Here is a 13303-nt window from a genome sequence, read left to right as displayed (position 1 = left end):
AGGATTCCAGATTTGAGACTGATAGTCAGGCCTTGCTGCTCTGTTATCTCTTCTTTTTTGCACTGAAGTAAAACTAGGCCTTTATTGTCCATACAAGGCTTTCCAGTCACACCAGCAGGTGGAGCTTTAGCACCTTTTCATTTGGGATATTTAGTACCTTAGCCTGGTAAATAGAAGAAAGAGTCCATGCTATGATGCCTAACCCATAGGACTGCTGTGTATGCTTCTCTGCAGTGTGTGATCAGCAGAAGAGCTCACACTCCACACATTAGACACAAGGAGTTTGTAGCATGTTTGGGACAAGCCTGGCCGGTTGCCAATGATCTCATCAAGAAAGCCTCAAAGGAATGTGTTTGTGCCTTGGAGACAATGATAGGACGAGATAATATTGGAGCAGTTTGTGATTGGACGAGATAATATTGGAGCAGTTTGTGATTGGATGAGTGCCTTGGAGCAGATACTTGATTGGATGATTCTTGGAACATGTTTTTCTTGGATGTGTTTGCATTGGAGCAGATTTGGTTTTACAAGAGCATCTTGGAACAGAATGATTGTATATGTGTGCCTTGGAGCAGATGTTGATTGGACAGTAGAACCGTGGAACGGTTTATTTAGATGCAAGTTCCTGGTAATAGATACCGATTGGATGAGAGAGACTCGTAACAGATTATGAGTGCCTTGGGACAGGTAATGCCTGGACAGAAGAATCTTGAGGGACGATTCTCAAGACAAATGCAAGGAAGCTGAACCAAATATCAGTTTTTGAATTAAACAAGGTTTCTGATTGGTCTACACCTTGCCCAGTTTTCTGTGAACCTTCAGAGCAGGTCCTGATTGGACGTACGCTTCCCAACACAACCTAATCTCTAGGACAGCGAAACTTGGTCAGAAACTAGCAATGTTTTGGCTCTTTTAACAGACTAGCACTGCAAACACTTCTTTAGTCGGTGTGCCAACACTAATGTATGTTTATCTTGCAGTATATAGTACAATTTCTGCAGTGTAATAGCTGTGGCTAAAGCTGGTCCTACTCTCTTCTTAGTAGTTTTTGTCAGGCAGCCCTGCACACAACATAGCCAATCACGTGATGCTACATTGCCATGTGCTCTGGCCAGGGCTAGGCTTGTAGGGTATACTACCAAGAGGAAAGCATGATGGAAGATCTCTCAGCTTACAGGGAACTCAGTGGAGTAATATGAAGGCCTTTAGTAAGTAGAAGATGGTCAGTGAGATTTGATGCTTGGAATTGGACCAATCAAAATCATTAAATACTGCATGATTGGTCCAGAAGCCAAGCTGCAGAAATGAATCCTCTTATTTTGGTATCCCTGTTGTGTGTTCTTTGTTCTACTTGTGCATGTCATTCAATGTGCGCACAGCGCCCTCACATGGCCGATCTCCTCATCACTTGTAGCTACACACAATCTGCTTTGCTGTTTTATTAAATAAACAATCTCCATTCTGCCCAGTCTTTTCTGACTCTTTATTGATGGGAGGTGTTGGGGGGGGGGGGGGGGAGAGGTTAATGTACTGAGGACACAGGAAATTTGGGCACCCGCTAGCGGTGAAAGTTTGGCTGCTGCTATAGGCGCCCTCCTAAATATCGGTAATAGCAGGGAAATTTGGGTGCTCGCTATTTGTAACTGTATTTTGCATTGCGGGCTGCCGCCACCCAATATTTTTTTTTAAATTACCTGATAAAAATTGTTTAAGTTTTTTTATTTTATTTTTTTTGGGGGGGGAGGGGGGGGGGGGTGCGAAGTGCCAGTGGTTAAGGTTAGGTGGTTGGGTTACGGCATGTGGGTGGTGGTTAAGATGAACTGTTGCGAAAATCTTAAAATTTAAAACCCATACAAATAAGAAGTACATTTCTTCCTGAGTAAAATGAGCCATAAATGACTTTTCTCCTATGTTGCCGTCACTTACAGTAAGTACGGTAGTAGAAATCTGACACTACCAACAGATTTTGGGTTAGTCCATCTCTGCATAGGGTGTTCCTGGAAGAAGTCAGCACACCATCTGTAGTTTCGGGGTGCTTGACAAAGTGGCACAGGCAATACCATGTTAGATACAAGTAAAGAAGATTGTCAGCACACCTCTCTCTATAGCACACACTTTATTGTGCCCGTTTCCACAAGATAGTCCAACCAACAATTGTTTCGGGGGCCGCGCAGGGTCCCCCTTTATCAAGGCATGTGGTTACACGGCATTCCAAAATCAACCGCTTTTTATATCCTGTAAAACACCCCACCCCAAATAAGTGACCTCACAAAGACATTATGGTGATTGACAGAAGTAAACCATTAACATTTCACATGAATCGCCTGCAATCAAGAAGGCATACAGGTTCAAAAACGTTACAGTGCACGCAGTGCTACTGATGCCATGATTCTTACCATTCACATGTGCCCCTATTGTCACAGGTGTCACTTGCTACCAATTCCGCTGGTATCATTTGAATCCAGCGCCGCCCCCCAACCGTTATGTCCTGAATTACCGTCAAATCTGTTGGCTATGGAAGGCTTGTTCAACCTCCGCTACCTGCTGAGATCTGGAACGTGGCGGGGTTCTATGTCTTTGCTACATTACCCCTGCTATGCGGATGTCCAATCAGGACTCCACAGTGTGCGTCTCCGAGCTCCACCCGCGGGCAGGTGTTGTACCACGTGCCGACGGCGGGCAATCCGGTGCCGGCTCCCATCATGCGTCCCATGAGACGCATATCATGCTTTTTATGGACAGTTATCTCTTTACAATTGTCTTGGCATTGATTTGCAGTGCAATCAAAATTGCCTCCCAGGCTGTACAGGCATAAAAAGCATGATTATGACTAGGTTGCCTAGTGTCCTTACTTGGTTGCTTAGGACGCATAATCAGTTGCTATGCGCCGCATAGACATTCGCATTAGTTTAGGAGCGGGGTTGTTTATAGAGGTTACCATGTGAACTGGTCAGGTAACTTCCCCCGACAAACGTATGGCATGGAGTGCGAGGCGGTACTGTGCATCATATGGGTCGCACTGTGTGCGCCACAAACGCATGATTTAGAAGGCATCTGATTGGGCACGTCTCGTGGGATGCATGGTATGTGTCTCATGGGACGCATGATGGGAGCCGGTGTAGTGTCAGCGTTTGCAGCCCCACAGATTTTGCAGGTCTGTGGGTTCTGCGCATGCGGCTATGGGACATGCGTGCTACGTCATCCTCCAACGCTGCAGTTCAATTCACTTACGGTGTAGTGTGAAGAATCTGTGTATTTTAATATTGCTCTGTTTATCTCATTATACTCCACCCATTCGCCGCATACTCCACCCCTTGCTCGCCACTGCCTCTCTAATTCAATGCCAATTAATTATCAAAAGTCTTTGAAACACTTTTTATATCTACCTTCTATACGATGATATCAGGGAGGGCTGTAGGAGGTTAGTTTGCTAATGTCAGCGGTGGTGGGTGGAGGCGGCCGCAACGTTTATACACAATTCAGCTGCATAAAAACGGGCATGCGCTTTTAATTGTCGCGTACTGAAGACGTGTAGCCCCATGCTCTAGTACGCGATGACATTTCCCATTCTGCGTGCAGGGCTGCAATTTCTGACATTACACCGGCACCAGATTGGCCGCCGTCGGCACGTGGTATATCACCTGCCCGCGGGTGGAGCTCGGAGACGCACACTGGAGTCCTGATTGGACATCCGCATAGCAGGGGTAATGTAGCAAAGACATAGAACCCCGCCCACGTCCCGGATCTCAGCAGGTAGCGGAGGTTGAACAAGCCTTCTGTAGCCAACAGATTTGCCGGTAATTCAGGACATAACGGCTGGGGGGCGGCGCTGGATTCAAATGATACCAGCGGAATTGGCAGCAAGTGACACCTGTGACAATAGGGGCACATGTGAATGGTAAGAATCATGGCATCAGTAGCACTGCGTGCACTGTAACGTTTTTGAACCTGTATGCCTTCTTGATTGCAGGCAATTCATGTGAAATGTTCATTGTTTACTTCTGTCAAACATAATGTCTTTGTGAGGTCACTTATTTGGGGTGGGGTTTTTATATGCTATAAAAAGCGGTTTAATTTGGAATGCCATGTAACCACATGCCTTGATAAAGGGGGACGCTGCGCAGCCCCCGAGACAATTGTTGGACTATCTTGTGGAAACGGGCACAATAAAGTGTGTGCTATAGAGAGAGGTGTGTTGACAATCTTCTTTTTTTTTCCCCAATAAGTTTTATTAAAGAGACTCTGTAACAAAATTTTCAGCCTTATTTCTTCTATCCTATAAGTTCCTATACCTGTTCTAATGTGGTCTGTCTTACTGCAGCCTTCCCTAGTTACACAGTGGCTTTATTATCTCTGTTATATATTGTATCTAATCTTCTTTCCTCTGACTGCTTTGTCGGGCTCAGGCAGGAATGTGCTGGTCTGCTTGTGATAGGATAGAAGCTATACACACCCTCTCCACGCCCCCGGCAGGCTCTGTGTGAGTCACAGACTGAGCTTCTCTCACCCTATCACACTCTGGTTAGCAGCCATGTCTTTTGTTGTAAACACTGCCTAAAAATGGCAATTACAAGCCAGGATTGCAGCAGGGAGTGGCAGAAACAGCACAGAGGGGCCCAGGAGAACATAATGAATAGAATGGTATGCTTTTTATTGTAAGAATTTTATAGAGTACATATTCTCTCTAACTTTTTGCATAACAGACAATACAATTGTAACGATCGGTGTAACACAGAGAGGGTCTGATTACCGGTGAACTGCAGTATCACCGAGAATGCAGAATATACCCGATTATTGATGATCTGCAGTATCACCGATAATCAGATATATATTCTAACCTCTGGACATCTGAGTAATGAGCGAGTGTTAGTGCAACAGTAATACTTTGAGTACACACCGAAGTATGTTCCTTCCGTGAGCCTAGACTCTCCCGGGGGAGGAGCTAAGCAGAGAGTAGGAAGGACAGAGTGTGAGTGACACCAAGGAGAGAGGGTGTCACTAACAGATCTGGGAACTGCCTCTAACAGTAAGGCAACTAAAAGTAGTTCTCGAGGTCGACCAAGCCAGGTCGTCAACACACAGACAGATAAAGTACAGAATCAGAAGGCAGATGCAGAATCCAATAACAGGCAAGGTTTGGCAACGGGAAATCAGAATAACGAGGTACAGAGTCAGCAGGCCAATACAGAGTCCAGGAACGAGCAGAGTTTGGCAACAGGATAACAGAATTAGCAAGGTACAGGATCAGAGTTCAGAAGAATAGTCAGGCAGGCAAAAGGTCACAACAAATAATGCATACAATATTCCTAACGCTAAGGTGTGAACGCCTTGATGTCAACACCTTTGTAAACTATGCTAGAACACAGATACGAACAAGGTCTGAGTGCTACCACGTTGTGATCGCAACGCCAGACAACCAGAGAATGACCAGCACCCAGCATATATACACTAGTGCTCTCCAGCACCTCCCCCAATTGCTGGCCCAATGAAATTGCTGTGATTGTCAGCTGACCCTTCTCTGTCATAAAAGTTCTGCCTCTCCCCGCGCACGCGCGTCACTCTGAACCTAGGTGGACTATCAGTCCCAGCCACCCTCGCACTGCCTTGCAATGTCTCTGCTGACCCATGCGCGGGGTTGGTCGCACCGCTATCCGCACCGGCGGCGGCCTCCCCGAGCTGGGTCAAAGTGTCAGCAGCAGGGCGTCAGACGCGGCGGTTTTTCCGCGTTCCGCCATGCCCTCCGTGGAAACAGCCGCCTCACGCTGAGTAGAGGCGGCTGATTTTCCGCGTTTCCTTACAACAATACAGTACAGAAGAAAACAATTCTCCCCCTTCCAGTAATTTCCACCCGCCCATCTCAATTCGCTGACGATCTTCTTTACTCATCTCTCCATCAGGGATTCTCAGCATAGCCTTTATTCCTTGTATATGTTACGGCCAGAACCCAAAGTGTGGCCACTTCTAGTTCTGGCCGGCCACTTCGGGTTCTGGCCGGCCAATGCGCGAAGTGGCCGCAGCGCAGCGGCCAATGTTAGAAATGGAATGTTTCCTTTTAATATGAATGTAGTTTTCCTGGACGTCTCTGGCCAAATGTAGCAAAAAAAAAAAAAAAACAGTTCGTTCATTGAATGAGATGAAGCCGCCCGGCTTCTGCTCCGCCTCCTCTCCTCCGCCCCTGCCTCTCTCTCTCTCTCTTCTCCCAGACACTGGCAGCGGGGGACATGCGTGTCCCCTCCAGAGTCGTTCGTCGCGGCAGGCAATCCTGTCGTTTGTCCCTGCAGAGCGGGGGCTGGCAGAAGCAATGTCTGCAGCCTCCCCGCTCTGCTTTCCTGGTGCCACGAACGACTCTCGGGGACACGCGTGTCCCCGCCGGCTGCCCAAAGAAGATAGAGAGAGAGAGAGGCAGGGGCGGAGGAGAGGAGGCGGAGCAGAAGCCGGGCGGCTTAATTTCATTCAATGAACGAACTGGTTTTTTTTTTTTGCTACATTTGGCCAGAGACGGCCAGGAAAACTACATTCATATTAAAAGGAAACATTCCATTTCTAACATTGGCCGCTGCGCTGCGGCCACTTCGCGCATTGGCCGGCCAGAACTAGAAGTGGCCGGCCAGAACTAGAAGTGGCCAGCCAGAACTAGAAGTGGCCACACTTCGGGTTCTGGCCGTAACATATACATTTTTTTCAGGGAGTGTCCTTATAAAGATGCTGACCAGTCTCCCTGCTCACCATACACTTTTTTTTGGCAGTTGGACAGAGCAACTGCCATTCACTGAGTGCATTTTGAAAATAAGGAAATCCCTGTGAACCCCTCAGGAGGAGATGGGCTAGTCCAAAACCTGTCGGTTCTGTCAGATTTCTAGTACTTACTGTGACAGCAACATAGGAGAAAAGTAATTAACGGCTCATTTTACTCTGGAATAAACATACTTCTTGATTGTATATGTTTACATATATTTTACAATTTTGAGATTTTTGCGACAGAGGTCCTTTAGGCCTCGGTAGTGGGAGGGTTCAGTGTGAGAAGTCAGTCAAATTTAAATGCAGTAAAATATTGGTATTTATTACCAATATTTTACTATTGTTTCCTTTGCTGTAATAGTAGAATATCTGTAAATTTACCAACCTTCTGCTATTGGCTTTTCTGGGCACCCAAATTTCCTGGTGCCTTTTTTTTTGTGATGTACCACACCTCTACCAGGAACTCCTACAGACAGATCCAGGGGCATAACAATAGGGGATGCAGCTGCAGAGGGGGGAGGGGGGGGGCAGGAGGGGTCACAGCATGAGGGGAGAGCTTGGCCTCACATCGGCGTGGAGGGGGGCAGTCCCCCCCACCCCCCAGGCTCTCCCCTGAGTACTCCAATCAGTGTCTGCAGAGTGGGCAGGAACACATACCTTCCTGTGTTCCACCACCAGAGCTTCCTCTCTAAAGGTGCGTACACACATGCGACTATAGTCGTTTGTAACGATCGTTCCCCGATGTTTACCAACGACGATCGTTACAAAAAACGAACCACCGGCTATTAAGGCAAACGACGAACGAGCCAAATCGCTACAAAAGAAAGTTCTGTCTCGGCGGATTTTTACCAACGACGATCGTTTGCAGAAGTAGTACATCGTTGGAAACGGTCGTTCGTACTAGGCTTGACATGCGCATTTCGCTATTTCTCCATGAAACTTCTCATTTTTATGCACAGGCGCAATAGTTGCTTTACTTTTAAAACTAACTTTACTTAGGTCGTTCTTTCATCAATTAAAAGTTCGTTCGTCGTTCTCAACGAACGATCGTTGTCGCATGTGTGTACATAGCATAAGTGTCTGAGGCTACTTCCTGTTTAAACAGAAAGTAGCGTGAGCCACTAAGATCGGTGGATGGAGGTATGTGTTCCTGCCCACCCTGCAGACACGGATTGAAGCTGGAGGGGAGAGCCCAAGGTTAGGGAGGATGGAACTGTCCCCCCCCCCCTCCAATGTGTGGCCAAATTCTCCCCTCGTGCTACGACCCCTCCTGCCCCCCAAAACGGCCCTGAGCAGGCCTGGGGGGAGGGGGGCCCATCCAAATTTTTGCAGTGGAGCTCGTGATGTCTAGTTACGCCCCTGGACAGAGCTTTGTTCTTTGACCACATGTGTGATAAGCTCAATTTATTACAAGCATATCAAAAAAGGCAAAAACAATTCTGGAAACCAATTATGAAAAAATTGTCTTTGTACATTATGAATCCAAAAATGCCATAAATAGTGTAATCCAGTGGATAAAAGTTAAGATGATAAAAAAAAAATTGCACCCCACAGGAGGAAAAAATACAGAGACAACAGGAGCCCAAATGGTGCAATATGCAACAGTAGTGGGAAAATGTTGTAAGAGTGAAGGTAGATTCTACTCACAAAGGTGGGTTGCAGAAGGGCAACAGACCACTAGAAGCAGGTGGAGATGTATAACCCCGACTCCACTCGGGTACCAGGCAGAGCTGCTGGTGGTGGTGGTCGCAGTCTTGATAAAAAAAAAAGCAACCCCATGTGACCTGTAAATGGTCCAAGAGGGATGTTTCCCCTCCAAAAGGGAGGGAGGTGGTAGGGGAAAGAGACGCTCAGAAGTAATAAAATACTTTAAAAACAAATAAAATGAAAAAAGCTGAGGTGGGTTACCTCAAGGAAGACAAACTCGCTTAATAGAAGAGTATTTACTCTTCTATTAAGTGAGTTTGTCTTAAAGAGAATCTGTAACGTTAAAACGTCCCCTGGGGGGTACTCACCTCGGATGGGGGAAGCCTCAGGATCCTAATGAGGCTTCCCACGCCGTCTGCCGTCCCTCGGGGGTCTCGCTGTAGCCCTCCGTACAGCGGTGACGTGATATTTACCTTTGCAGGCTCCTGCGCATGCGCTCTGGCTGCTTTCGCTCCGAAGGAGGCGGAAATACCCGATCTCAGTCGGGTCCGCTCTACTGCGCAGGCGCAAGTCTCCGGCGCCTGCGCAGTAGAGCGGACCCGACTGAGATCGGGTATTTCCGCCTCCTTCGGAGCGAAAGCAGCCACAGCGCCCCCGCTGGAGCCAGCAAAGGTAAATATTGAATTGAACAGTCGGCACAGTCGCCGGCTGTTCGGAGGGCTGCAGCGAGAACCCCGTGGGACAGAGGACGGCGTGGGAAGCCTCATTAGGATCCTGAGGCTTCCCCCACCCGAGGTGAGTACCCCCCAGGGGATCTTTTTGTCGTTAGAGTCTCTTTAAAGTAAGCCACCTCACCTTTTTATTTGTTTTTTTATAACATTTTATTACTTCTGTGCGCCTCTTTCCTTTATATTCAGTATAATCCAGTGATCAACTCAGGCCCATTGGGGTTCTAAAATGATACAAGCATGCAGCTAATCGTGTCAGATCTGACAATGTCAGAAACACCTGATCTGCTGCATGCTTGTTCAGGGGCTATGGCTAAAAGTATATAGGGCAGGATCAGCAGAATAGCCAGGCAACTGGTATTGCACAAAAGGAAAAACTCACATCAGCCTCCCTATTTTAACCCTCCTGGCGGTCTATTAAAAACCACCAGGGGGCAGCGCAGCAGTTTTTTTTATTTTTTTAAATTATGTAGCGAGCCTAGGGCTCGCTACATGACAGCCGCTGTGCAGCAACATCCCCCCACCCTCTTCGATCACCTCCGGCGATCAAGCCGTCCGGAAATCCCGTTCTGAATGGAATTTCCATTAGGGCTTCCCCCGTCGCCATGGCTACGGGCGAATGACATCACCGACGTCAAAGAGAGTCCCGATCCACCCCTCAGCGCTGCCTGGCACTGATTGGCCAGGCAGCACATGGGGTCTGGGGGAGGGGGGCAGCATGGCAGGCAGTTAATCGGCGTGGAGCAGCGGCAATCAAAGTGCACACGCAGCTAGCAAAGTGCGAGCTGCGTGTTGCAAAAAAAAAATAAAAAAAAAATATGCAAAGTGGCCCAGCAGGGCCTGAGAAATCCTCCTGCACGGCTTACCTCGAACTACGTTCGGAGTTACCGCCAGGAGGGTTAAGGGCTCATTCAGACTATGCGCGCTGCCGTGTGCGTTTCGGCAGCGCACATAGCGTGCGACACGCAACAATGGTAGAAGGCTATAGACAGAACTTCTACTGTTTCCATCATATGCGCTGCACAGCAGTGCTATGCGCTATCACACTGCTGTATGCATTTTCGGGAATCGTAGCGCAGATCCTATTCACTGCAGCTAATAGGATATGCAGTGTAGCACAGGTGGCATGAAATCGTACGCGGTGCGTTCCGATCGCACAGCCATCTGCACTAAATGATGTGAACGAGGCCTACCTGTCCCCCAGCTGACTTGTTCCTTAGGGGTCCCGCTTGCTGCCGTTTATAAGAGTGGATGCTCCTGGCTTTTATTTTCCAGATGTAAGTGTAATAAATATATACCGTATACATAATTCTAATCTCTGGAAATGCAATGGATCAAGGACTGAAGACAGGTGCTAAACCAGAAACACATCAGCATTGTTGCCTGAAAAATAAGCCTTCTATACTTCAGGGCCACCAGATCACTAAGTGCCATGCATCTATATTGTGTGAATTTCCCATAGTGACCTCATCAATCACCCAGAACCTGGTGTGTCTGGCTGCTTCACTCAAAAATGTAGCTAGATTTGTGAACTTGCTAATGTATTAAAGGGACACTTAAGTCAAACAAAAAAAATGAGTTTTATTAACCTGGGGCTTCCAATAGCCCCCTGCAGCTGTCCGGTGCCCTCGCTGTCTCCCTCCAATCCTCCTGGCCCCGCCGGCAGCCACTTCCTGTTTTGGTGACAGGAGCTGACAGGCTGGGGACGCGAGTGATTCTTCGCATTCCCAGACACATTAGCACCCTCTATGCTGCTATAGCATATATCATATACCATATAGCAGCATAGATGGCGCTATTGTGGGCAGGAACGCGAAGAATCACTCGCGTCTCCAGCCTGTCAGCTCCTGTCACCGAAACAGGAAGTGGCTGCCGGCGGGGCCAGGAGGATCGGAGGGAGACGGCGAGGGCACCGGACAGCTGCAGGGGGCTGTTGGAAGCCCTAGGTGAGTAAAACTGTTTTTTTTTTTTTTTGACTTAAGTGTCCCTTTAAGTTTCACTTTTATGCAACTGCACTGTAAAAAGAAAAAAGTAGCCTTTACTGTCTGGAAAAAATGCTCCACCTCCTAATAAATGTAAACAGTAATTAAAAGGGAAAATGATTAAAATGTTTTATTTCTCAGATGATAGTCATAATAATCACTATTACTTTTCTGGTTGATAAAAGATCATTCCCCAGTTTACCTGACTCTTACTTGGTACATTGCCGCACAAAGGAAATAGCAGGGCATGTTGGGTTTTTTTTTGGTTCTTTACTCTCCCCTCAGACTTAACTAATACAGCGTGATTGGCTGAAGCCTCTTTCCCCTCCCACACCTCTGTTCCCCTCGGATTGGACAATATTTCTCATGCTGAGACAATACACTTTCTATTGCAGAGCTGAGTGGGAGAGCCTGAAAACTGAGGGGGTGGGCATTACATACACCATCAGCCAAAGAGGCGTAAGGGAGGAAATTGCATCAGGATTGGCTTCAAAATCGAAAATAAGGATTTTTTTTTACTATTGAAAAATCACTAAAATCAAAACATGGACAGTGCAATACATGTGTTATGTAAGTAGAGCAATTATGGTATCTACTCTTTTTTTCCTGAGATACTATGGATGACCGCTCCTTTTTAATGTCAGTAACACTAGATATGCTGCATGCTTGTTCAGGGTCTATGGCTAAATGTATTGGGGGCGATGGAGCAGGATAGCCAGGGAACTGGTATTGTTTAAAAAGAGAAATAGCAGCCTTCATATCACTCCAAGTTGTCCTTTAACTACTTACTGCATCAGGTGCAGTATAATCACACCCTGGTAAACTTCATTTGAAGTCCCAGGGCCACAAAAGTTAGTCAATGGTAGCTGGTGGCTGCTGCGTGCATAAGGGCGCACGCTGCCGTTACCATCAGTTAGCAGGGTAATGTATGAATGGGAAAGCCATTCCCATTCATAAATCTGAGTCCTGAGTCAATGAATGCTAGCATCTATTAGATGCCTGCAGCATTGTATCTTCCAGCTGTTACACTGCCACACATTATTTCTGATTCATGTCCTTACCTACGTGAATCAGAAATAATGACTGAGGACATCTTGTGGCCAAATAGTAAAACTACACATTTTATTTAATAAAAATACATTTAAAATTAACTATTTTCTCTCCTACACTCCCCCCTAGTACTCAGACATTTTATTTATATAGTTATTAAAAATGTACATAAATAGTTGCTGTAGGGAATGAACTTTAAAATGTATGGCAGGGGGGGTATATAACTTTTTTTTTTTAATTTGCAGGCTTATAAATAGTGATGGATGCAAAACTGAAAAATTCACTTTTATTTCCAAATAAAATATTGGTGACATACATTGTACTAGGAAAAAATTTTAAACGTAGCAATAACCCGGGCCAAATAAAATGTGTGGGTTTTATCCACAGAACATTTTATTTTAACATTATAATGGCTGAAAACGGAGAAATTAATTTTTCCATCTCTTCTTATTCCAAATAAAGTGTTTAGAATAAAACCATTCTTAGAATAATGTAGCTCCCAAAGAAAGCCTAAATTGGTAGCAAAAAAAAACAAGATATACAGATCATTTCCTTGTAAATAAGTTATTGGCAAAAGAATGGGAGGAGCGCTGATAGGTGAAAATTGCTCAGTCCTAACTATGCACATTTTCCTCAGGAAAAGAATTCCAATGAAAACCTATGAGAACAGACTTTGTAGGCTAGCTGCTACATTCACATCCCACCAGACACAGAACAGTTGCATGCGGATGCAGAATAGACACTACGCATGCCCCTTGCAGATGCACTTAGTTTCCATTCTGCATCCACACAAATGCAAACCAGCCCTAAAAAGTAACAAACTACATGTGGCTGGTTCATATCCCTCTGGCCTGTAGACAAATTGCACGGACTGCCATACCTTCTATAACCAGGCACTGTGCTGCTTCATCTCCATATGGCTTCCTGTATACAGTGTAACATACAAATGTAAATGGTACAATTGGCCAGTGGTTGGTTAATCAAAATAAGAGGCTTGATTATGTACACATCCAATTTCGATTAGCCAATACTTGTCCAGTTTTATTAGCCTACCACCCTACAAGCTCTTGCCTATTTTCTCATGTTTTTAAGTATTCTAACTTTCCAGTATCCCAATAATATAGCTCTCCAGAATGTATTTAAGATGTGTGAAAAAAA

This window comes from Hyperolius riggenbachi, chromosome 12 (genome assembly GCF_040937935.1).
Source record: "Hyperolius riggenbachi isolate aHypRig1 chromosome 12, aHypRig1.pri, whole genome shotgun sequence".
NCBI classification, from domain to species: Eukaryota; Metazoa; Chordata; class Amphibia; order Anura; family Hyperoliidae; genus Hyperolius; species Hyperolius riggenbachi.
Note: the sequence above shows the minus strand (reverse complement) of the source record.